The sequence below is a fragment of the Lissotriton helveticus genome, chromosome 5_1, assembly GCF_964261635.1.
Source record: "Lissotriton helveticus chromosome 5_1, aLisHel1.1, whole genome shotgun sequence".
NCBI classification, from domain to species: Eukaryota; Metazoa; Chordata; class Amphibia; order Caudata; family Salamandridae; genus Lissotriton; species Lissotriton helveticus.
Window position 1 is genome coordinate 1,649,309,003 of NC_136065.1, and position 21,782 is coordinate 1,649,330,784.

A 21,782-nucleotide genomic window follows, 5' to 3' on the forward strand; every position below is an offset into this window, starting at 1 on the left:
CAAAGATATAGGGCAGTTTGTGTCAAAGTTTGTCTTGGGGTTGAGACCTGATATTTGTTTGATGATACAGCAACATTTAATATGTTGGCAGAACAAACCACTAGATGAGATTTTACGTTATGCGAGGTACTGCAGTGACGAGATAGATTCTAAAGCCAAGAATCTAAAGGAGAAATTGATGGTGGTGCAAATGCAGTCCGCTGGGAAGGGTGGCCAGCAGAAACAGGGGATGGGACGAAAGCCAAACGGTCAGAATAAGGACAATGAGGAAGGGCAGAGACCTAGGATAGACTTTGCCACTCTAAAGAAAACGACAAAGTGTCATCAGTGTCACCAGGTGGGGCATTGGCGACGCGAGTGTCCCTTTAACCCTGAAAATGGAGAGTTGGAAGTAGAAGAGCAGGTCCAAGAAGTCCCAGTGCAAAAGGTGACAGTCCCAAGTAATAAGGTGGCCAAAGGGGGGACTTCGGCTCCACGGGCCCAATTCCCACAGCCACCGAAGATAGCAGCTGGGGGAAAGGTCTTTAAACAAATGCCTGTTTATCGAGGAAGAAAAGTGTTATTACATTGATCCATTGACAGGACAACGGGTGAGCAGTGAAGAGGACTGTACCCTTGGGGCAGTCCTAGAAGTGGATCAAAGAGGGCCATTTGTTGAGGCAGAAGTGGCAGGGTGTCCCACTACGTTCTTAGTGGACACTGGGGCTACTCGTTCGACTCTGAGATCAGCGGTGGTTCCAGACTTGCCAATGTCAGGGGAAACAATTCAGGTGGTAGGAGTCGCAAATAAAAGAATGACTAGTCCTTTGACAGAACCAGTGTCTGTGAAAATTGGAAACCACATGAACGAACATCAGTTTGTGGTTTGTGACTCGAGTCCGGTATGTCTGTTAGGAAGGGATTTGTTGTGCAAATTGAACTGCACCATATACTGCACCCCGCAAGGAGTGGAGGTACAGACTACCGACGAAGATGCTACTTTTAAGGTGGCCAATTCGAAATCTTGTGTAGAACTATATCCTACTCTGACAATAGAAGATCTTCCCCAAGACCTACGAGATGCAGTGGCGTCAGAGGTATGGGATTTCACAGGAGAAGAAATAGGATTGATTAAGGGGGTAGAGCCGGTAAAAATATTGGTAAAACCAAATGTTGAGTTTCCAAGAACGCCTCAATACAAATTGTCTCAGGAAACGATTGCGGGAATAAAACCTGTGATCGAGTCAATGATACAGCAGGGAAAACTGAAAGAAATCGTGGGTAGTCCTTGTAACTCCCCGATTATGGGTTTGCAGAAACCTAGCGGGAAGTTTAGGATAGTTCAGGATTTACGAAAAATTAACAACATAGTCGTTTCATGTTGTCCCGTGGTACCGAATCCATCAGTGATATTGTTTCAAATACCATGTCAAGCAGAATGGTTCACAGTGATAGATCTTTGTCAGGCTTTCTTTTCAATCCCATTGGATGAAGAGAGCAGGTATCTTTTTGCTTTTAAAATGGAAGATCGCGTTTTAACATGGTGTCGAATCCCACAAGGATTCACAGACAGCCCATCCATCTTTAATCAGTTGTTGAAGAAGAATCTTGAGAATCTAGTACTGCCACAGAACTCGGTTCTGGTACAGTACATAGATGACCTACTTGTTGCGTCAGAGACAGAGGAAGCTTGTAAAGCAGATTCAATTGCCTTACTGAATCATTTAGCTGAAAATGGACATAAGGTATCTCCGAGCAAGTTGCAGTATTGTCTGACAGAGGTACAGTATCTAGGGCATAGGTTAGAAAAAGGGAAACGTAAGGTGTCCCCAGAGAGGATTGAGGCGATAATGAAAATGAATGCGCCTACAACACAGAGAGAAGTTAGAATGTTCCTAGGAATGGTGGGTTACTGCCGACAGTGGATAGTTAACTTCTCACTGAAAGCAAAGCCCTTACAGAAACTGACGCACAAGGAGGTGAGTGATCCGGTACCATGGGATGAAGAATGTCTGGTGGCGTTTTTACAGCTGAGAGACGATTTATGTCGTGCTCCGGCTCTGGGAATGCCAGATTACGAAAAGTCATTTTCACTCTATTGCTGTGAGAGAGAGGGATGTGCTTTGTCAGTCTTGGCACAGACCCACGGAAATGCCCGTAGACCAGTTGCATATTTTTCGGCTACATTAGATCCAGTAGCCGCAGCGTTGCCCGGATGTCTCAAATCCGTTGCTGCAACGGGTGTCAGCATTGAAAGGAGCGAGAGTATTGTGATGGGACATCCAGTGGTGGTGTATGTACCACATTCAGTTGAATTGCTAATGACCAGGACGAAGACGCAGCATCTGACCAATAGTAGGCTCACGCGCTACCAGCAAATTATACTTGCCGCAGAGAACGTGACTCTCAGGAGATGCTCTGTCTTGAATCCTGCTACTTTGATGCCATTACCTACTGTAATAGAAGGCGAAGGATGTGAAGACCACGATTGCCTTGATGTGACTGAACTATGCACGAAACCCAGACCAGATATTGTGGATGAGCCATTGTCAGACCCCGATGAAATTTATTTTGTTGATGGCTCATGTTTAAGAGACGATACTGGTCGGTTGAGAGCAGCTTATGCTGTTTGTACCATTACTGGAGTTGTGGAAGCCGCTTGCCTGGAAGGAGTACATTCCGCACAGGTAGCAGAAATTATTGCCCTAACTCGTGCCTGCATAGCAGGAAACGGAAAAAGAGTCACCATCTACACGGACAGCCAATATGGTTTCGGTGTGGTTCATGATTTCGGGCAGTTGTGGTCTCAGAGGGGTTACATGACCTCCTCTGGTTCGCCCATTCGAAATGGAGAATTTGTGCGGCTGTTGTTAGAAGCATTGCAAGGTCCAGTTGACATCGCAATAGTAAAATGTGTAGCTCATACTAAGAATACAGATTTTGTGTCACAAGGCAACAGATACGCTGATGAAGTCGCACGCTATTGTGCGGAACAAAATTATTCTTTCTCAAAGGTGGAAATAGAAGGTGCAGAAGAAAAGACTGAATTAAGTATGATGTTAGAAACTGTAGACACTTGGGAGGATTTAAGAATAATGCAGGAGAACGCACCTGAAACAGAGAAAAAGGCATGGGAAATAGCAGGTTGTGTGCGAAGTGAAATGGATTTTTGGGTTTCAGCAGATGGGAGAGCTGTGTTACCTGAAGAATTAGCTAATCCCATGGCGAGAGAAATACATGGTCCAGTACATCTAGGAAGGGATGCTATGATGAGAGTGTTTAGGCAAACTTGGTATTGCCCTAAATTTAGAATAGCAGCAGAATCAGTATGTAAGCGATGTGTTACCTGCCAACAACTGAACGTAGGCAAACGAACACCAGTCACACTGAGTCACATTGGGAGGTCGGGGGGGCCTTTCAATAGAATGCAATTAGATTTCATCGAAATGCCAAGAGTCAATCGCCTTAGGTATGTGTTGGTGATTGTATGCGTATTTTCCAGATGGGTTGAAGCGTACCCTACACGTAGGTGCGATACACTCACAGTGGCTAAATTGTTGCTCAGGGAGTTGATACCGCGCTTCGGGGTGCCTGCCTCTTTGGAATCTGACAGAGGAAAACATTTTAACAGCGAAATAGTGAAGATGTTGTGCTCCACACTGAATATCGATCAAAAGCTGCATTGTAGTTATCGACCAGAAGCTTCAGGAATTGTGGAACAAGTGAACGGCACGTTGAAGAATAGATTGGCTAAAGTAGTGGCATCCACATCTTTGAGTTGGCCAGATGCTCTTCCTTTAGTGCTCATGAGCATGCGCAGCACCCCTGACAGGAGGACAGGTCTTTCTCCCCACGAGATCCTGATGGGGAGGGCCATGAGACTTCCTACAGTTCCAACTACTGCCCTATTGAATATTACAGATGATCTGATCTTGGATTATTGTAAAGGACTGTCTGACGCCATCCATTCTGTGTCCCTTCAGGTGCATGCGGCTGAAGTTCCAGCATCGAGGAACCTGTGTCATGATCTGAACCCAGGGGACTGGGTCTTAGTTAAAAAACACGTCCGGAAGAACTGCCTAGATGTTCGCTGGCGTGGGCCCTTTCAGGTAATCCTGATAACGAACACCGCGGTGAAGTGCGGGGGGCTGCCAAATTGGATCCATGCTTCCCATACTCGAAGAGTTCCAGCACCTCTAGAGGGAACAGCTCCCTTCCCAGACGAAAGCCCGGAAGTGGAAGAAGAGTTGCAAGAAGGGATTGAGGCAGCTGAGGGGGTGTCAGAAGAAGTTGGGAACGCAACGGATTCAGAAGAAGAGCGAAGGCAGGACGGCAGTGAGACAGAAGACGCAACTGAAGGAGAGAGCAGAAGTGAATACGACTCAGACTCAGATCCGTATCAGAGCGACCAAGAACCAAGTGAGAGGACAAGGAATAGGAGAATAAGGCTTGGAGCTGCCACTTGGCCAACAAGGAGAAGAAGGCTAAGTTTGAGGTCGGCCCAGGAAGAAACGCTTACTCCTATATCCGAAGACTCAGATCCAGAAGAAGATATCCAGGATCAAGCCGAGGAGGGTCTTAGAAGATCAAGGAGGGTGCGAGTGCCTAGTAGAAGATACTCTACTCCCGACTGGACCTACCTTGTTGCAGATGTCTGGGAGACACAGAACAGGGAGGATCAGGGAAGTGGAACTGATCAGAACTGACCCGATCATCACAGTGCAAATAAGGTTTCTACTGCCAGGAGCGGAGACCGAAAGGTTGCTGACACTCAACATCGTTCATCCTGCTCTCCTGAGTGGAATAAGAAAATTGATTTTAGAGACAGTTGAGTTTCCAGTTTGCTGTTCACGATATCCAATATTGGAGGGAACTCTTCTTCGTTTGGAAATGCTTGAGCGAGTAGTAGAAATGCTAGGAGCGCTTATTGTTGTGGATTAATACCATATTGTGAATGTCTTCAAAGGGGCGCAGAACTGGAAAGGTGAAGAAAGTGATCTTGATTAGAACGGACCCCTTTGTAATTGTGGATGTAGAACTGATAGTACCAGGAGTAGAAATTGAAAAAACGCTAACTCTCAATTTTGTCCGTCCACTTGTCTTGAGCGAAATAAGGAGAATAATCCTAGAAAAAGTTGACTTTCCATGTTGTGGTACGAACTGCCCAGAACCTGAGGGAATGATACTTCGGATGGACATTTATGAAGACGTAGTGTCACTCCTTGAGTCATACATAACTTCAGACGAAAATAAGACTTTTGAAAAGAAATTGTAAACTTGTTGCAAGATAACCTAGCGCCGAGTGGAAGAAGAAAAGTGATAGGGGATTCCTTTTAGTGGATGGAGAAGGGCTAGGGTTGTCTATTCTCTACTGGACTTTGAACTGTTTTGTGGGAATAAATTGTCAAGCTTCCAAGTGTTCAAAAGAAAGACATTGCGAGAAAGAAAGACTTTTGGCTCAGAAAGGAGAAGAAGTGAATGCTGGAAGAAAGTCAAGAACTACACTGTTTGAGAACATGGAGGCTGGCAACCCGAACCGCAGGGCAAAATGTATAGCTGTTACACTTTTAGGAGTAGTGGTTTCTCTTATAATTTTAGTGGTAACTGTTTCATTCCTAGTGGGACACGAAGGGGATGAAACCGCAGTTAAGGAGGATAAGGGAGTATCAACCCCGAAAACTACCATTATTAAAGGGAAGGGAAACATCAATGAGAAAGACAAAGCGTTGTTAGATGCAGAAATAAAAAGGCTTCACACAGATGAGTCACAGGGAAATTACAAGTCAAATGCTTATGCTAAATTGCTTTATGAATATGTTGATGCCATGGAAGTGAAGGATTGTTACGTTTGTATGCAATTACCAGCTTCAGTGGAGGAGGGTATCAGATACCATCATCTTCCGTTGACATATGGAATAACGTGCAGTTTATTGTTGAGCATGTTTTATGGACGAGAAGGATTCAAGTATTATTTCTCGAATTTCGACTCGACATTGCCAGAGGTTCCGAATTTCAAGCATTTGAACAAATGGGACTACTACAAAAGCGAAGACAGATTACACAAATGGTTTATTCCATGGAAAACGTTAGATACTTCACATGCTCGAAGGAACAATCTGACTTGTCAAATATCAGAAGTTGAGAAAAAGTTTATAGCACAGGTAGATACTAGATACAGGAGGCAGAAGATTTTGAAGGCATCAGGACAATGGGAAACAGATTGGACCAAGGAGGAAAGGGCACATCAAAGGAAAGGTAGTATTGGTCCAATTGCTTTGGATAAGGATAAACGGGGAAAACTGTGCATTCACAGGAGTTACTCCTATTATGAAAACTTTTATGTAGGTCAAGTCCATTGTGAACATGCCTTTCAATTGGAGTATTACTCTAAGAACTTTTTGAAAGGGATGCAAGCAATACCAAATGTATATTTTGTATGTGGAAGAAATGCCTATGTGAAGTTACCAGATAATTGGTACGGATCATGCTATCTGGCTGTTGTCTTCCCTAAAATATATCATGTTGAGAATTTAGACACGCCTAAGAAAGAAATATCAACTAGATGGAAGCGAGGGCTGGGTGCAGCAGAAGTAGTTGGAGATGTACTCGGTGCTGCATTCCCTTTCTTAGGATTGATAATGAATGACATCAAAATTAGGAGGTTAGCTACAGTCGTAGATAGGCTATCTGCCAGTACTGCAAGATCATTGATGCTGATAGAAGGTGAGATGCAATCGATTAGGGCAATGGTTCTTCAGAACCGACTTGCTTTAGACGTTCTGTTAGTAAAAGAGGGAGGAGTCTGTAAGGCTTTGAAGGTCCAGGAATGCTGTACTTACATTCCAGACAATTCAAAACCTTTAGAGAAGTATATACAAAACATCACTGCCATACACTACGAAATTGAGGACCTAGCAAAGGTAAATGTGTGGGAAAAAGTAGGTCATGGAATGGGTAAAGTTGGAAGTTGGTTTGCCAACTTAGGAAAGGGTATCGTTTGGTACATACTGAAACCCATCATCATAATAGTGATTTGTGTAATCACTTTGTGGGGATTGGTGCGTTTGTATCAATGTTATAGAGCAAATAGGTTGCAGAGAACTATGAGGAAACAGGAGGAAGAGTTGACAGCAATGCAGGATTCTCAATACAAGAGTCTGAAAGCATTGGAGAGTATGAAAAGAGGTGGCACAACCATGACTTCACTTTGAAGGGTTCTACATTTTTAGTGTCTTGGTGATGATGACCCCTGAAGGTCATCAAAGGGGGGACTGAGAGAGCACAAGTTTGGAAAAAAATGTATAAGTACGCCATATTTACAAGCACGTAGTTAGTTTAAACATGTTTTGCACAAGAGTGTTTTATATCCAGGAGTGAAATATACAGAGTGTTTTATATCCAGGAGTGAAATATACAGAGTGTTTTATATTCAGTAGTGAAATGTATAGAATGTTAAGTAGAGTAACTATAATTGTAACGGTGTGAGATTAATGTAGAAATGTTGGAATATATGTGAAAACCTCATGTTCTCATGTTAAAAGAATCATGTCCGAATTAAATGTAACTTTGAAATCCAGTATACTGTGTAGGCCTTAGGGCAATTCACAGCAAACCTGAACGTGCTGCTAAATTAATGTGAGATAAGGTTGACATGGTTCTTCCAAATGTACAATTGAACTTAGGGTTAAAAGTATATGCTTTATAGATGTGTTATTTTAGAAACGTATGCTAGTTAAGAATGTTTGCTGTTTAAATCAAGTTAACGTTTTAAGAGTGCAGGGACCTGCTGCATGTAAATCAAGTAGGCCAGAGGAGATAATGTCATGTCGTTTAAATCGTCATGTGCTCGTTAGAGAAGAGGTCGCGAGGTGTCCAGCACAGAGCTTTGAGAGTGTTTTACGACTAAAGATATGGTGGAGTCTGGAATTTGAGGCCCACTGCAGGACGAGCTGTATGCAGGTGCGAGGGTCCTAATCAGCTCGAATGAAAGGGACTTTGTTCAGTGGCGCCTTGCGCAGGCCTGTAGGAGTTTCCAGGAATTTCAGGGGGTATCAGCGCACTGGAGAAGAAGCCTGGGAACCAAGGTCAACTATAACGAGGGTCTTCAAGAGTACCATCATGGAGTTTGCCGCGCAAAGATGTACCACGTGAGGGGCGTCCCAAGGGGCGTTTCTATTGAAAATGTGATTTGGTATTAGGGAAAGAGACCCGGGAGGAGAGCAGAGCAGATGATTTTGGGAGCCTGAGGAAGCGGATGGGTAGGCAGATAGGCTGATCAGGAGAGACCCATTATCAGAGAAGAGACAAAGAGAAGTGCGTGATCTTCTTAGGAAGTCACCACGGCTGACACCTAGAGGGTTAAGATCTTGCTAAGTAGGGATGTCATTTAATATAGTGTAGGGACAGACTAACCTTAATTTTCTTTTCTGTAGTGACTTTGAGATTGCAACTTATATCTATTTTGACAACCCTTATGGTTTTTGAGCTTGTACTTATTATTTTGTTCTTCAGACTTAGATTATTCAAGAAGTTCATGTTTATAGTGATACCAATTTACCTTTTGAATCTCATTTTGAGAAGTTTGTATCTTCAGTTATCTTTGACTTTATATTAAATCTTTAAAACTTAAATTTGGTCAGTGGTCATTTAGAGTGGTGTAAGTTCTTAAATTGATTGACTTATTGTGAGATTACCTTTTACTCAACGACAGGTACCAACGATTCAGTCGACATAGTTTGGGATTTGCTAAGATAATTAGTAACCAGTAATCCCGCGTTAGCACTCTAGCAAGGGCTGTCTTTACCCTGAGTTTAATCTTTACTTTTAGTGAAATGGTTTATGAAAAACCAGTAAGCTGCTCCAGGTGAGGCTCAAACTCACAACCTCGGCATGCCTCAATGCAAGTACTGCTATATCAGTACCGCGCGTTAAGCGATTGTGCAACTGGAGCTCACTGTTCTCATATTTCCCCAGTTGAGCCATCTAGAGCTGACGAAGTAGATACTGGCACTGCTCCCTTATTCACTGTGCAAGATCGACTCACATGCTAGCATGTTATCATGACTATTAAAAACTACAGTCCTAATGGAACAGATCTGATAATTCTGCTATATTATGTTCTCTGTCTATTGAACACCACATACATTTGCCAGTTCTGACACAGTCTAGGAGAAACTTATGATTATTAGTAATTAGCACATAGTAAGAATTTCCTAAAAAATGAAACATAGTCACCTAAGGCAGACGAGGTGGCCGAGTGGTTAAGGCGATGGACTGCTAATCCATTGTGCTCTGCACGCGTGGCAACGAATCCCACCTTCGTCGGAACGCCATCAGACACTCTTTTGAAGGTGGGCATGTCTCGTAGTACAATTACACTCTCTTTCAAGACACAGCCATAATCCACTAGAAGGGCCCAACTGACTATTCCATTTTGGCAATTATGTCAAATTAAGGGAAGTGTTTTGTGCTTAATTAAAATTAGATCTTTCATGAAGTGTCCAGAGGATTGCCTTTCCCTCACTCCTGGCCTTCTAACCAGTTTGGATAGATAGACTGATAAGAAAGCAGCTCTTACTCCTAAAGTTTCAGCCATCTCAAGTGTATGACTGTTGACATATGTCTGCCCCACAGAGACAGATCACTTCTAATAAGTGAGTTCTCTATCTGTCACTGATTGCGGACATACTAACTAGAGCTATCAGTATGGTCATAAATGTGAATACTCTTATGTTCTCAAATCAAAATGGAGTTTTTCCTACTTCCAAGAAAAGTGTCTTAAGCATGCTCTTCAAATTGTGCACGCATGTAGACATTCAAATGCAACTGCATTTCCATACAGAGTCTCAAAATCATAGATATCTTCATACCGCAGTAAGTATACATGAAGCGATTTACATACTGCAGGAAGGCTGGCCTTGTAGCTCAGTGGCAGAGCACTGACCTGGTAAACCAGGGGTCATGAGTTCAAGCCTCATCAGGGCCTTTTTATATGTGAGTTTCTGTATGTTGTTTCCAAGTCATTCTTTCTAGGAGTCACACGTTGTCTTAAGTTTGCTTATTGACAAGCTTCCCTTTCCTGCTTTCATCGTATCAAGAAGACTTCATGAAAACCATTGAACCATAAACTATTGCCTCACCCCTTCCGATCGCCTGACAAACGCCATTCTCACCCCGCCGGGCAAGCCCTACCGGGCAAAGCCAAATAAGCCATGCATATTTGAAGTTCCTTTGAAAGTCAGAGCGAGGACTATGACCTCTGTTCCGACTGAGTCTGCATCCACAGAAAGGATGAAATAAGGATCTAGAAATTTCACCAAGGAGATGTGAACTTCATCCCCCTTAAAATACTTTTCCTCCCAGATGCCCCGGCTCTTAGTCAAATGAGGTTAATCTTCAAAACCCCACCCCCACTAACCATAAATATCCGACTCTCCTGCTGTCCATTCAAATGATACAAGGTATCTTGTACATAGAGAGAATGTGAGAAAAAGCAGAATCGCTTCATAGATTTGGTGACCTTGGAAGGGTCGGCTGGATAAAGAAGTGAACCTGATTTCGGGAAAAGGAGTATCGTGATGGGGATGAGGAAAAGAGAACATGGACCACATTCACAAGTTAGAGAAATAAATGTAATAGGTTGAATGGTTTTAAAAAGTTAACTTTGAGCATGAATTGTGTTTTTTAAACTGCAAAGAATTAAAAAATCAATGTGGGATTGGAGGCACAATCTGAGCAGAAAGCACCATAAGCTGCTATGGTGCAACTCTTATGTTGACTAGAAACATTAATATGATGACGCTCTTCTTTTGATATGTCTCTCAGTTAAATTGTATTGTAAGTAGCTGATACAGCACTGTTTGCAGCTCCTCAGTATATGGTTATCCCGTGACAACAATGTTTTCATAATATTTATTATTCTACAAATGTATTTTTAAATGCACTGATGTGGTGTTTGCATGCTATGCAAGAAGGAACATCATGGAATGTTTATAAGGAGCATCGAATAGGATTGTGATATTTGCACCTGGAAGAGTCGGACGCAGACCCTGAAAAGAAGTAAAGACTCTCTAGCAAGGGATGTCTTTACCCTGAGTTTAATCTTTACTTTTAGTGAAATGGTTTATGAAAAACCAGTAAGCTGCTCCAGGTGAGGCTCGAACTCACAACCTCGGCATGCCTCAATGCAAGTACTGCTATATCAGTACCGCGCGTTAAGCGATTGTGCAACTGGAGCTCACTGTTCTCATATTTCCCCAGTTGAGCCATCTAGAGCTGACGAAGTAGATACTGGCACTGCTCCCTTATTCACTGTGCAAGATCGACTCACATGCTAGCATGTTATCATGACTATTAAAAACTACAGTCCTAATGGAACAGATCTGATAATTCTGCTATATCATGTGCTCTGTCTATTGAACACCACATACATTTGCCAGTTCTGACACAGTCTAGGAGAAACTTATGATTATTAGTAATTAGCACATAGTAAGAATTTCCTAAAAAATGAAACATAGTCACCTAAGGCAGACGAGGTGGCCGAGTGGTTAAGGCGATGGACTGCTAATCCATTGTGCTCTGCACGCGTGGCAACGAATCCCACCTTCGTCGGAACGCCATCAGACACTCTTTTGAAGGTGGGCATGTCTCGTAGTACAATTACACTCTCTTTCAAGACACAGCCATAATCCACTAGAAGGGCCCAACTGACTATTCCATTTTGGCAATTATGTCAAATTAAGGGAAGTGTTTTGTGCTTAATTAAAATTAGATCTTTCATGAAGTGTCCAGAGGATTGCCTTTCCCTCACTCCTGGCCTTCTAACCAGTTTGGATAGATAGACTGATAAGAAAGCAGCTCTTACTCCTAAAGTTTCAGCCATCTCAAGTGTATGACTGTTGACATATGTCTGCCCCACAGAGACAGATCACTTCTAATAAGTGAGTTCTCTATCTGTCACTGATTGCGGACATACTAACTAGAGCTATCAGTATGGTTCATAAATGTGAATACTCTTATGTTCTCAAATCAAAATGGAGTTTTTCCTACTTCCAAGAAAAGTGTCTTAAGCATGCTCTTCAATTTGTGCACGCATGTAGACATTCAAATGCAACTGCATTTCCATACAGAGTCTCAAATTCATAGATATCTTCATACCGCAGTAAGAATACATGAAGCGATTTACATACTGCAGGCAGGCTGGCCTTGTAGCTCAGTGGCAGAGCACTGGTCTACTAAACCAGGGGTCATGAGTTCAAGCCTCATCAGGGCCTTTTTATCTGTGAGTTTCTGTATGTTGTTTCCAAGTCATTCTTTCTAGGAGTCACACCTTGTCTTAAGTTTGCTTATTGACAAGCTTCCCTTTCCTGCTTTCATCGTATCAAGAAGACTTCATGAAAACCATTGAACCATAAACTATTGCCTCACCCCTTCCGATCGCCTGACCAACGCCTGACCAACGCCATTCTCACCCCGCCGGGCAAGCCCTGCCGGGCAAAGCCAAATAAGCCATGCATATTTGAAGTTCCTTTGAAAGTCAGAGCGAGGACTATGACCTCTGTTCCGACTGAGTCTGCATCCACAGAAAGGATGAAATAAGGATCTAGAAATTTCACCAAGGAGATGTGAACTTCATCCCCCTTAAAATACTTTTCCTCCCAGATGCCCCGCCTCTTAGTCAAATGAGGTTAATCTTCAAAACCCCACCCCCTCTAACCATAAATATCCGACTCTCCTGCTGTCCATTCAAATGATACAAGGTATCTTGTACATAGAGAGAATGTGAGAAAAAGCAGAATCGCTTCATAGATTTGGTGACCTTGGAAGGGTGGGCTGGATAAAGAAGTGAACCTGATTTCGGGAAAAGGAGTATCGTGATGGGGATGAGGAAAAGAGAACATGGACCACATTCACAAGTTAGAGAAATAAATGTAATAGGTTGAATGGTTTTAAAAAGTTAACTTTGAGCATGAATTGTGTTTTTTAAACTGCAAAGAATTAAAAAATCAATGTGGGATTGGAGGCACAATCTGAGCAGAAAGCACCATAAGCTGCTATGGTGCAACTCTTATGTTGACTAGAAACATTAATATGATGACGCTCTTCTTTTGATATGTCTTTCAGTTAAATTGTATTGTAAGTAGCTGATACAGCACTGTTTGCAGCTCCTCAGTATATGGTTATCCCGTGACAACAATGTTTTCATCATATTTATTATTCTACAAATGTATTTTTAAATGCACTGATGTGGTGTTTGCATGCTATGCAAGACGACACATCATGGAATGTTTATAAGGAGCATCGAATAGGATTGTGATATTTGCACCTGGAAGAGTCGGACACGCAGATCCTGAAAAGAAGTAAAGACTCTAGCAAGGGCCGTCTTTACCCTGAGTTTAATCTTTACTTTTAGTGAAATGGTTTATGAAAAACCAGTAAGCTGCTCCAGCTGAGGCTCGAACTCACAACCTCGGCATGCCTCAATGCAAGTACTGCTGTATAAGTACCGCACGCTAACCGATTGCGCCACTGGAGCTCACTGTTCTCAAATGTCCCCAATTGAGCCATCTAGAGCTGACCAAGTAGATACTGGCACTGCTCCCTTATTCACTGTGCAAGATCGACTCACATGCTAGCATGTTATCATGACTATTAAAAACTACAGTCCTAATGGAACAGATTTGATAATTCTGCTATATCATGTGCTCTGTCTATTGAACACCACATACATTTGCCAGTTCTGACACAGTCTAGGAGAAACTTATGATTATTTGTAATTAGCACATAGTAAGAATTTCCTAAAAAATGAAACATAGTCACCTAAGGCAGACGAGGTGGCCGAGTGGTTAAGGCGATGGACTGCTAATCCATTGTGCTCTGCACGCATGGGTTTGAATCCCACCTTCGTCGGAACGCCATCAGACACTCTTTTGAAGGTGGGCATGTCTCGTAGTACAATTACACTCTCTTTCAAGACACAGCCATAATCCACTAGAAGGGCCCAACTGACTATTCCATTTTGGCAATTATGTCAAATTAAGGGAAGTGTTTTGTGCTTAATTAAAATTAGATCTTTCATGAAGTGTCCAGAGGATTGCCTTTCCCTCACTCCTGGCCTTCTAACCAGTTTGGATAGACTGATAAGAAAGCAGCTCTTACTCCTAAAGTTTCAGCCATCTCAAGTGTATGACTGTTGACATATGTCTGCCCCACAGAGACAGATCACTTCTAATAAGTGAGTTCTCTATCTGTCACTGATTGCGGACATACTAACTAGAGCTATCAGTATGGTCATAAATGTGAATACTCTTATGTTCTCAAATCAAAATGGAGTTTTTCCTACTTCCAAGAAAAGTGTCTTAAGCATGCTCTTCAATTTGTGCACGCATGTAGACATTCAAATGCAACTGCATTTCCATACAGAGTCTCAAATTCATAGATATCTTCATACCGCAGTAAGAATACATGAAGCGATTTACATACTGCAGGCAGGCTGGCCTTGTAGCTCAGTGGCAGAGCACTGGTCTACTAAACCAGGGGTCATGAGTTCAAGCCTCATCAGGGCCTTTTTATATGTGAGTTTCTGTATGTTGTTTCCAAGTCATTCTTTCTAGGAGTCACACCTTGTCTTAAGTTTGCTTATTGACAAGCTTCCCTTTCCTGCTTTCATCGTATCAAGAAGACTTCATGAAAACCATTGAACCATAAACTATTGCCTCACCCCTTCCGATCGCCTGACCAACGCCTGACCAACGCCATTCTCACCCCGCCGGGCAAGCCCTGCCGGGCAAAGCCAAATAAGCCATGCATATTTGAAGTTCCTTTGAAAGTCAGAGCGAGGACTATGACCTCTGTTCCGACTGAGTCTGCATCCACAGAAAGGATGAAATAAGGATCTAGAAATTTCACCAAGGAGATGTGAACTTCATCCCCCTTAAAATACTTTTCCTCCCAGATGCCCCGCCTCTTAGTCAAATGAGGTTAATCTTCAAAACCCCACCCCCTCTAACCATAAATATCCGACTCTCCTGCTGTCCATTCAAATGATACAAGGTATCTTGTACATAGAGAGAATGTGAGAAAAAGCAGAATCGCTTCATAGATTTGGTGACCTTGGAAGGGTGGGCTGGATAAAGAAGTGAACCTGATTTCGGGAAAAGGAGTATCGTGATGGGGATGAGGAAAAGAGAACATGGACCACATTCACAAGTTAGAGAAATAAATGTAATAGGTTGAATGGTTTTAAAAAGTTAACTTTGAGCATGAATTGTGTTTTTTAAACTGCAAAGAATTAAAAAATCAATGTGGGATTGGAGGCACAATCTGAGCAGAAAGCACCATAAGCTGCTATGGTGCAACTCTTATGTTGACTAGAAACATTAATATGATGACGCTCTTCTTTTGATATGTCTTTCAGTTAAATTGTATTGTAAGTAGCTGATACAGCACTGTTTGCAGCTCCTCAGTATATGGTTATCCCGTGACAACAATGTTTTCATCATATTTATTATTCTACAAATGTATTTTTAAATGCACTGATGTGGTGTTTGCATGCTATGCAAGACGACACATCATGGAATGTTTATAAGGAGCATCGAATAGGATTGTGATATTTGCACCTGGAAGAGTCGGACACGCAGATCCTGAAAAGAAGTAAAGACTCTCTAGCAAGGGCCGTCTTTACCCTGAGTTTAATCTTAACTTTTAGTGAAATGGTTTATGAAAAGCCAGTAAGCTGCTCCAGCTGAGGCTCGAACTCACAACCTCGGCATGCCTCAATGCAAGTACTGCTGTATAAGTACCGCACGCTAACCGATTGCGCCACTGGAGCTCACTGTTCTCAAATCTCCCCAATTGAGCCATCTAGAGCTGACCAAGTAGATACTGGCACTGCTCCCTTATTCACTGTGCAAGATCGACTCACATGCTAGCATGTTATCATGACTATTAAAAACTACAGTCCTAATGGAACAGATTTGTTAATTCTGCTATATCATGTGCTCTGTCTATTGAACACCACATACATTTGCCAGTTCTGACACAGTCTAGGAGAAACTTATGATTATTTGTAATTAGCACATAGTAAGAATTTCCTAAAAAATGAAACATAGTCACCTAAGGCAGACGAGGTGGCCGAGTGGTTAAGGCGATGGACTGCTAATCCATTGTGCTCTGCACGCATGGGTTTGAATCCCACCTTCGTCGGAACGCCATCAGACACTCTTTTGAAGGTGGGCATGTCTCGTAGTACAATTACACTCTCTTTCAAGACACAGCCATAATCCACTAGAACGGCCCAACTGACTATTCCATTTTGGCAATTATGTCAAATTAAGGGAAGTGTTTTGTGCTTAATTGAAATTAGATCTTTCATGAAGTGTCCAGAGGATTGCCTTTCCCTCACTCCTGGCCTTCTAACCAGTTTGGATGGATAGACTGATAAGAAAGCAGCTCTTACTCCTAAAGTTTCATCCATCTCAAGTGTATGACTGTTGACATATGTCTGCCCCACAGAGACAGATCACTTCTAATAAGTGAGTTCTCTATCTGTCACTGATTGAGGACATACTAACTAGAGCTATCAGTATGGTCATAAATGTGAATACTCTTATGTTCTCAAATCAAAATGGAGTTTTTCCTACTTCCAAGAAAAGTGTCTTAAGCATGCTCTTCAATTTGTGCACGCATGTAGACATTCAAATGCAATTGCATTTCCATACAGAGTCTCAAAATCATAGATATCTTCATACCGCAGTAAGAATACATGAAGCGATTTACATACTGCAGGCAGGCTGGCCTTGTAGCTCAGTGGCAGAGCACTGGTCTTGTAAACCAGGGGTCATGAGTTCAAGCCTCATCAGGGCCTTTTTATATGTGAGTTTCTGTATGTTGTTTCCAAGTCATTCTTTCTAGGAGTCACACCTTGTCTTAAGTTTGCTTATTGACAAGCTTCCCTTTCCTGCTTTCATCGTATCAAGAAGACTTCATGAAAACCATTGAACCATAAACTATTGCCTCACCCCTTCCGATCGCCTGACGAACGCCTGACAAACGCCATTCTCACCCCGTCGGGCAAGCCCTGCCGGGCAAAGCCAAATAAGCCAAGCATATTTGAAGTTCCTTTGAAAGTCAGAGCGAGGACTATGACCTCTGTTCCGACTGAGTCTGCATCCACAGAAAGGATGAAATAAGGATCTAGAAATTTCACCAAGGAGATGTGAACTTCATCCCCCTTAAAATACTTTTCCTCCCAGATGCCCCGGCTCTTAGTCAAATGAGGTTAATCTTCAAAACCCCACCCCCACAACCATAAATATCCGACTCTCCTGCTGTCCATTCAAATGATACAAGGTATCTTGTACATAGAGAGAATGTGAGAAAAAGCAGAATCGCTTCATAGATTTGGTGACCTTGGAAGGGTCGGCTGGATAAAGAAGTGAACCTGATTTCGGGAAAAGGAGTATCGTGATGGGGATGAGGAAAAGAGAACATGGACCACATTCACAAGTTAGAGAAATAAATGTAATAGGTTGAATGGTTTTAAAAAGTTAACTTTGAGCATGAATTGTGTTTTTTAAACTGCAAAGAATTAAAAAATCAATGTGGGATTGGAGGCACAATCTGAGCAGAAAGCACCATAAGCTGCTATGGTGCAACTCTTATGTTGACTAGAAACATTAATATGATGACGCTCTTCTTTTGATATGTCTTTCAGTTAAATTGTATTGTAAGTAGCTGATACAGCACTGTTTGCAGCTCCTCAGTATATGGTTATCCCGTGACAACAATGTTTTCATCATATTTATTATTCTACAAATGTATTTTTAAATGCACTGATGTGGTGTTTGCATGCTATGCAAGACGGCACATCATGGAATGTTTATAAGGAGCATAGAATAGGATTGTGATATTTGTACCTGGAAGAGTCGGACACCCAATCCTGAAAAGAAGTAAAGACTCTCTAGCAAGGGCCATCTTTACCCTGAGTTTAATCTTTACTTTTAGTGAAATGGTTTATGAAAAACCAGTAAGCTGCTCCAGGTGAGGCTCGAACTCACAACCTCGGCATGCCTCAATTCAATTCAATTCATCTCAAGTGTATGACTGTTGACATATGTCTGCCCCACAGAGACAGATCACTTCTAATAAGTGAGTTCTCTATCTGTCACTGATTGAGGACATACTAACTAGAGCTATCAGTATGGTCATAAATGTGAATACTCTTATGTTCTCAAATCAAAATGGAGTTTTTCCTACTTCCAAGAAAAGTGTCTTAAGCATGCTCTTCAATTTGTGCACGCATGTAGACATTCAAATGCAATTGCATTTCCATACAGAGTCTTAAAATCATAGATATCTTCATACCGCAGTAAGTATAAGTACCGCGCGCTAACCGATTGCGCCACTGGAGCTCACTGTTCTCATATCTCCCCAGTTGAGCCATCTAAAGCTGACCAAGTAGATACTGGCACTGCTCCCTTATTCACTGTGCACGATCGACTCACATGCTAGCATGTTATCATGACTATTAAAAACTACAGTCCTAATGGAACAGATTTGATAATTCTGCTATATCATGTGCTCTGTCTATTGAACACCACATACATTTGCCAGTTCTGACACAGTCTAGGAGAAACTTATGATTATTTGTAATTAGCACATAGTAAGAATTTCCTAAAAAATGAAACATAGTTACCTAAGGCAGACGAGGTGGCCGAGTGGTTAAGGGGATGGACTGCTAATCCATTGTGCTCTGCACGCGTGGGTTCGAATCCCACCTTTGTCGGAACGCCATCAGACACTCTTTTGAAGGTGGGCATGTCTCGTAGTACAATTACACTCTCTTTCAAGACACAGCCATAATCCACTAGAAGGGCCCAACTGACTATTCCATTTTGGCAATTATGTCAAATTAAGGGAAGTGTTTTGTGCTTAATTGAAATTAGATCTTTCATGAAGTGTCCAGAGGATTGCCTTTCCCTCACTCCTGGCCTTCTAACCAGTTTGGATAGATAGACTGATAAGAAAGCAGCTCTTACTCCTAAAGTTTCAGCCATCTCAAGTGTATGACTGTTGACATATGTCTGCCCCACAGAGACAGATCACTTCTAATAAGTGAGTTCTCTATCTGTCACTGATTGCGGACATACTAACTAGAGCTATCTGTATGGTCATAAATGTGAATACTCTTATGTTCTCAAATCACAATGGAGTTTTTCCTACTTCCAAGAAAAGTGTCTTAAGCATGCTCTTCAATTTGTGCACGCATGTAGACATTCAAATGCAACTGCATTTCCATACAGAGTCTCAAAATCATAGATATCTTCATACCGCAGTAAGAATACATGAAGCAATTTACATACTGCAGGCAGGCTGGCCTTGTAGCTCAGTGGCAGAGCACTGGTCTTGTAAACCAGGGGTCATGAGTTCAAGCCTCTTCAGGGCCTTTTTATATGTGAGTTTCTGTATGTTGTTTCCAAGTCATTCTTTCTAGGAGTCACACATTGTCTTAAGTTTGCTTATTGACAAGCTTCCCTTTCCTGCTTTCATCGTATCAAGAAGACTTCATGAAAACCATTGAACCATAAACTATTGCCTCACCCCTTCCGATCGCCTGACAAACGCCATTCTCACCCCGCCGGGCAAAGCCAAATAAGCCATGCATATTTGAAGTTCCTTTGAAAGTCAGAGCGAGGACTATGACCTCTGTTCCGACTGAGTCTGCATCCACAGAAAGGATGAAATAAGGATCTAGAAATTTCACCAAGGAGACGTGAACTTCATCCCCCTTAAAATACTTTTCCTCCCAGATGCCCCGGCTCTTAGTCAAATGAGGTTAATCTTCAAAACCCCACCCCCACTAACCATAAATATCCGACTCTCCTGCTGTCCATTCAAATGATACAAGGTATCTTGTACATAGAGAGAATGTGAGAAAAAGCAGAATCGCTTCATAGATTTGGTGACCTTGGAAGGGTCGGCTGGATAAAGAAGTGAACCTGATTTCGGGAAAAGGAGTATCGTGATGGGGATGAGGAAAAGAGAACATGGACCACATTCACAAGTTAGAGAAATAAATGTAATAGGTTGAATGGTTTTAAAAAGTTAACTTTGAGCATGAATTGTGTTTTTTAAACTGCAAAGAATTAAAAAATCAATGTGGGATTGGAGGCACAATCTGAGCAGAAAGCACCATAAGCTGCTATGGTGCAACTCTTATGTTGACTAGAAACATTAATATGATGACGCTCTTCTTTTGATATGTCTTTCAGTTAAATTGTATTGTAAGTAGCTGATACAGCACTGTTTGCAGCTCCTCAGTATATGGTTATCCCGTGACAACAATGTTTTCATCATATTTATTATTCTACAAATGTATTTTTAAATGCACTGATGTGGTGTTTGCATGCTATGCAAGACGGCACATCATGGAATGTTTATAAGGAGCATCGAATAGGATTGTGATATTTGTACCTGGAAGAGTACAGACTCTCTAGCAAGGGCCGTCTTTACCCTGAGTTTAATCTTTACTTTTAGTGAAATGGTTTATGAAAAACCAGTAAGTTGCTCCAGGTGAGGCTCGAACTCACAACCTCGGCATGCCTCAATGCAAGTACTGCTGTATAAGTACCGCGCGCTAACCGATTGCGCCACTGGAGCTCACTGTTCTCATATCTCCCCAGTTGAGCCATCTAAAGCTGACCAAGTAGATACTGGCACTGCTCCCTTATTCACTGTGCACGATCGACTCACATGCTAGCATGTTATCATGACTATTAAAAACTACAGTCCTAATGGAACAGATTTGATAATTCTGCTATATCATGTGCTCTGTCTATTGAACACCACATACATTTGCCAGTTCTGACACAGTCTAGGAGAAACTTATGATTATTTGTAATTAGCACATAGTAAGAATTGACGAGGTGGCCGAGTGGTTAAGGCGATGGACTGCTAATCCATTGTGCTCTGCACGCGTGGGTTCGAATCCCACCTTCGTCAGAACGTCATCAGACACTCTTTTGAAGGTGGGCTTGTCTCGTAGTACAATTACACTCTCTTTCAAGACACAGCCATAATCCACTAGAAGGGCCCAACTGACTATTCCATTTTGGCAATTATGTCAAATTAAGGGAAGTGTTTTGTGCTTAATTGAAATGAGATCTTTCAGGAAGTGTCCAGAGGATTGCCTTTCCCTCACTCCTGGCCTTTTAACCAGTTTGGATAGATAGACTGATAAGAAAGCAGCTCTTACTCCTAAAGTTTCAGCCATCTCAAGTGTATGACTGTTGACATATGTCTGCCCCACAGAGACAGATCACTTCTAATAAGTGAGTTCTCTATCTGTCACTGATTGCGGACATACTAACTAGAGCTATCTGTATGGTCATAAATGTGAATACTCTTATGTTCTCAAATCAAAATGGAGTTTTTCCTACTTCCAAGAAAAGTGTCTTAAGCATGCTCTTCAATTTGTGCACGCATGTAGACATTCAAATGTTATGTTATGTTATGTTATATTTCTTTTTGTATAGCGCGCGGCGACTCAAAAAGAGTATCCCGGCGCTTTAACAGCGAGACCTACGGCAGAATAACATAACACAGCAATAAAAACAGAAAAGGGAATGCAATAACAGAAGAGGGAAAGAAAGGCCTATAGAGTAAACAACCAAGTCTTTAGACCCTTCCTAAAAGCCAACAGGCTGGTAGCGCCCCGGAGTGTCAGCGGCAAAGAGTTCCACAGCTAGGGTGCCCGCAGTCCAAAGGAGCGACCTCCGATGCGAGCTCTTTCCACCCGAGGCACC

At 42.2% G+C, this 21,782-nt stretch overlaps 15 non-coding genes across 15 annotated transcripts; 11 read left to right on the forward strand and 4 right to left on the reverse strand.

The window, feature by feature from the left end:
- Positions 1–9,221: 9,221 nt before the first annotated feature.
- Positions 9,222–9,303, forward strand: TRNAS-GCU (transfer RNA serine (anticodon GCU)). Its single transcript has one exon. It is a non-coding gene; the product is annotated as a tRNA-Ser (tRNA).
- Positions 9,304–9,892: 589 nt separating this feature from the next.
- Positions 9,893–9,964, forward strand: TRNAT-GGU (transfer RNA threonine (anticodon GGU)). The gene has a single exon. It is a non-coding gene; the product is annotated as a tRNA-Thr (tRNA).
- A 1,543-nt stretch (positions 9,965–11,507) lies between these two features.
- On the forward strand, positions 11,508–11,589 carry TRNAS-GCU (transfer RNA serine (anticodon GCU)). Its single transcript has one exon. It is a non-coding gene; the product is annotated as a tRNA-Ser (tRNA).
- A 590-nt stretch (positions 11,590–12,179) lies between these two features.
- On the forward strand, positions 12,180–12,251 carry TRNAS-ACU (transfer RNA serine (anticodon ACU)). Its single transcript has one exon. It is a non-coding gene; the product is annotated as a tRNA-Ser (tRNA).
- Positions 12,252–13,418: 1,167 nt separating this feature from the next.
- Positions 13,419–13,513, reverse strand: TRNAI-UAU (transfer RNA isoleucine (anticodon UAU)). The gene is made up of 2 exons: positions 13,476–13,513; positions 13,419–13,454 (listed from the first exon to the last, which is right to left on the reverse strand). It is a non-coding gene; the product is annotated as a tRNA-Ile (tRNA).
- A 292-nt stretch (positions 13,514–13,805) lies between these two features.
- TRNAS-GCU (transfer RNA serine (anticodon GCU)) lies at positions 13,806–13,887 on the forward strand. Its single transcript has one exon. It is a non-coding gene; the product is annotated as a tRNA-Ser (tRNA).
- Positions 13,888–14,472: 585 nt separating this feature from the next.
- TRNAS-ACU (transfer RNA serine (anticodon ACU)) lies at positions 14,473–14,544 on the forward strand. The gene has a single exon. It is a non-coding gene; the product is annotated as a tRNA-Ser (tRNA).
- Positions 14,545–15,713: 1,169 nt separating this feature from the next.
- TRNAI-UAU (transfer RNA isoleucine (anticodon UAU)) lies at positions 15,714–15,808 on the reverse strand. The gene is made up of 2 exons: positions 15,771–15,808; positions 15,714–15,749 (listed from the first exon to the last, which is right to left on the reverse strand). It is a non-coding gene; the product is annotated as a tRNA-Ile (tRNA).
- A 292-nt stretch (positions 15,809–16,100) lies between these two features.
- On the forward strand, positions 16,101–16,182 carry TRNAS-GCU (transfer RNA serine (anticodon GCU)). Its single transcript has one exon. It is a non-coding gene; the product is annotated as a tRNA-Ser (tRNA).
- Positions 16,183–16,771: 589 nt separating this feature from the next.
- On the forward strand, positions 16,772–16,843 carry TRNAT-UGU (transfer RNA threonine (anticodon UGU)). Its single transcript has one exon. It is a non-coding gene; the product is annotated as a tRNA-Thr (tRNA).
- A 1,167-nt stretch (positions 16,844–18,010) lies between these two features.
- Positions 18,011–18,389, reverse strand: TRNAI-UAU (transfer RNA isoleucine (anticodon UAU)). Its single transcript has 2 exons — positions 18,352–18,389; positions 18,011–18,046 (listed from the first exon to the last, which is right to left on the reverse strand). It is a non-coding gene; the product is annotated as a tRNA-Ile (tRNA).
- Positions 18,390–18,681: 292 nt separating this feature from the next.
- On the forward strand, positions 18,682–18,763 carry TRNAS-GCU (transfer RNA serine (anticodon GCU)). The gene has a single exon. It is a non-coding gene; the product is annotated as a tRNA-Ser (tRNA).
- A 589-nt stretch (positions 18,764–19,352) lies between these two features.
- On the forward strand, positions 19,353–19,424 carry TRNAT-UGU (transfer RNA threonine (anticodon UGU)). The gene has a single exon. It is a non-coding gene; the product is annotated as a tRNA-Thr (tRNA).
- A 1,118-nt stretch (positions 19,425–20,542) lies between these two features.
- Positions 20,543–20,637, reverse strand: TRNAI-UAU (transfer RNA isoleucine (anticodon UAU)). The gene is made up of 2 exons: positions 20,600–20,637; positions 20,543–20,578 (listed from the first exon to the last, which is right to left on the reverse strand). It is a non-coding gene; the product is annotated as a tRNA-Ile (tRNA).
- Positions 20,638–20,897: 260 nt separating this feature from the next.
- Positions 20,898–20,979, forward strand: TRNAS-GCU (transfer RNA serine (anticodon GCU)). Its single transcript has one exon. It is a non-coding gene; the product is annotated as a tRNA-Ser (tRNA).
- Positions 20,980–21,782: the final 803 nt, after the last annotated feature.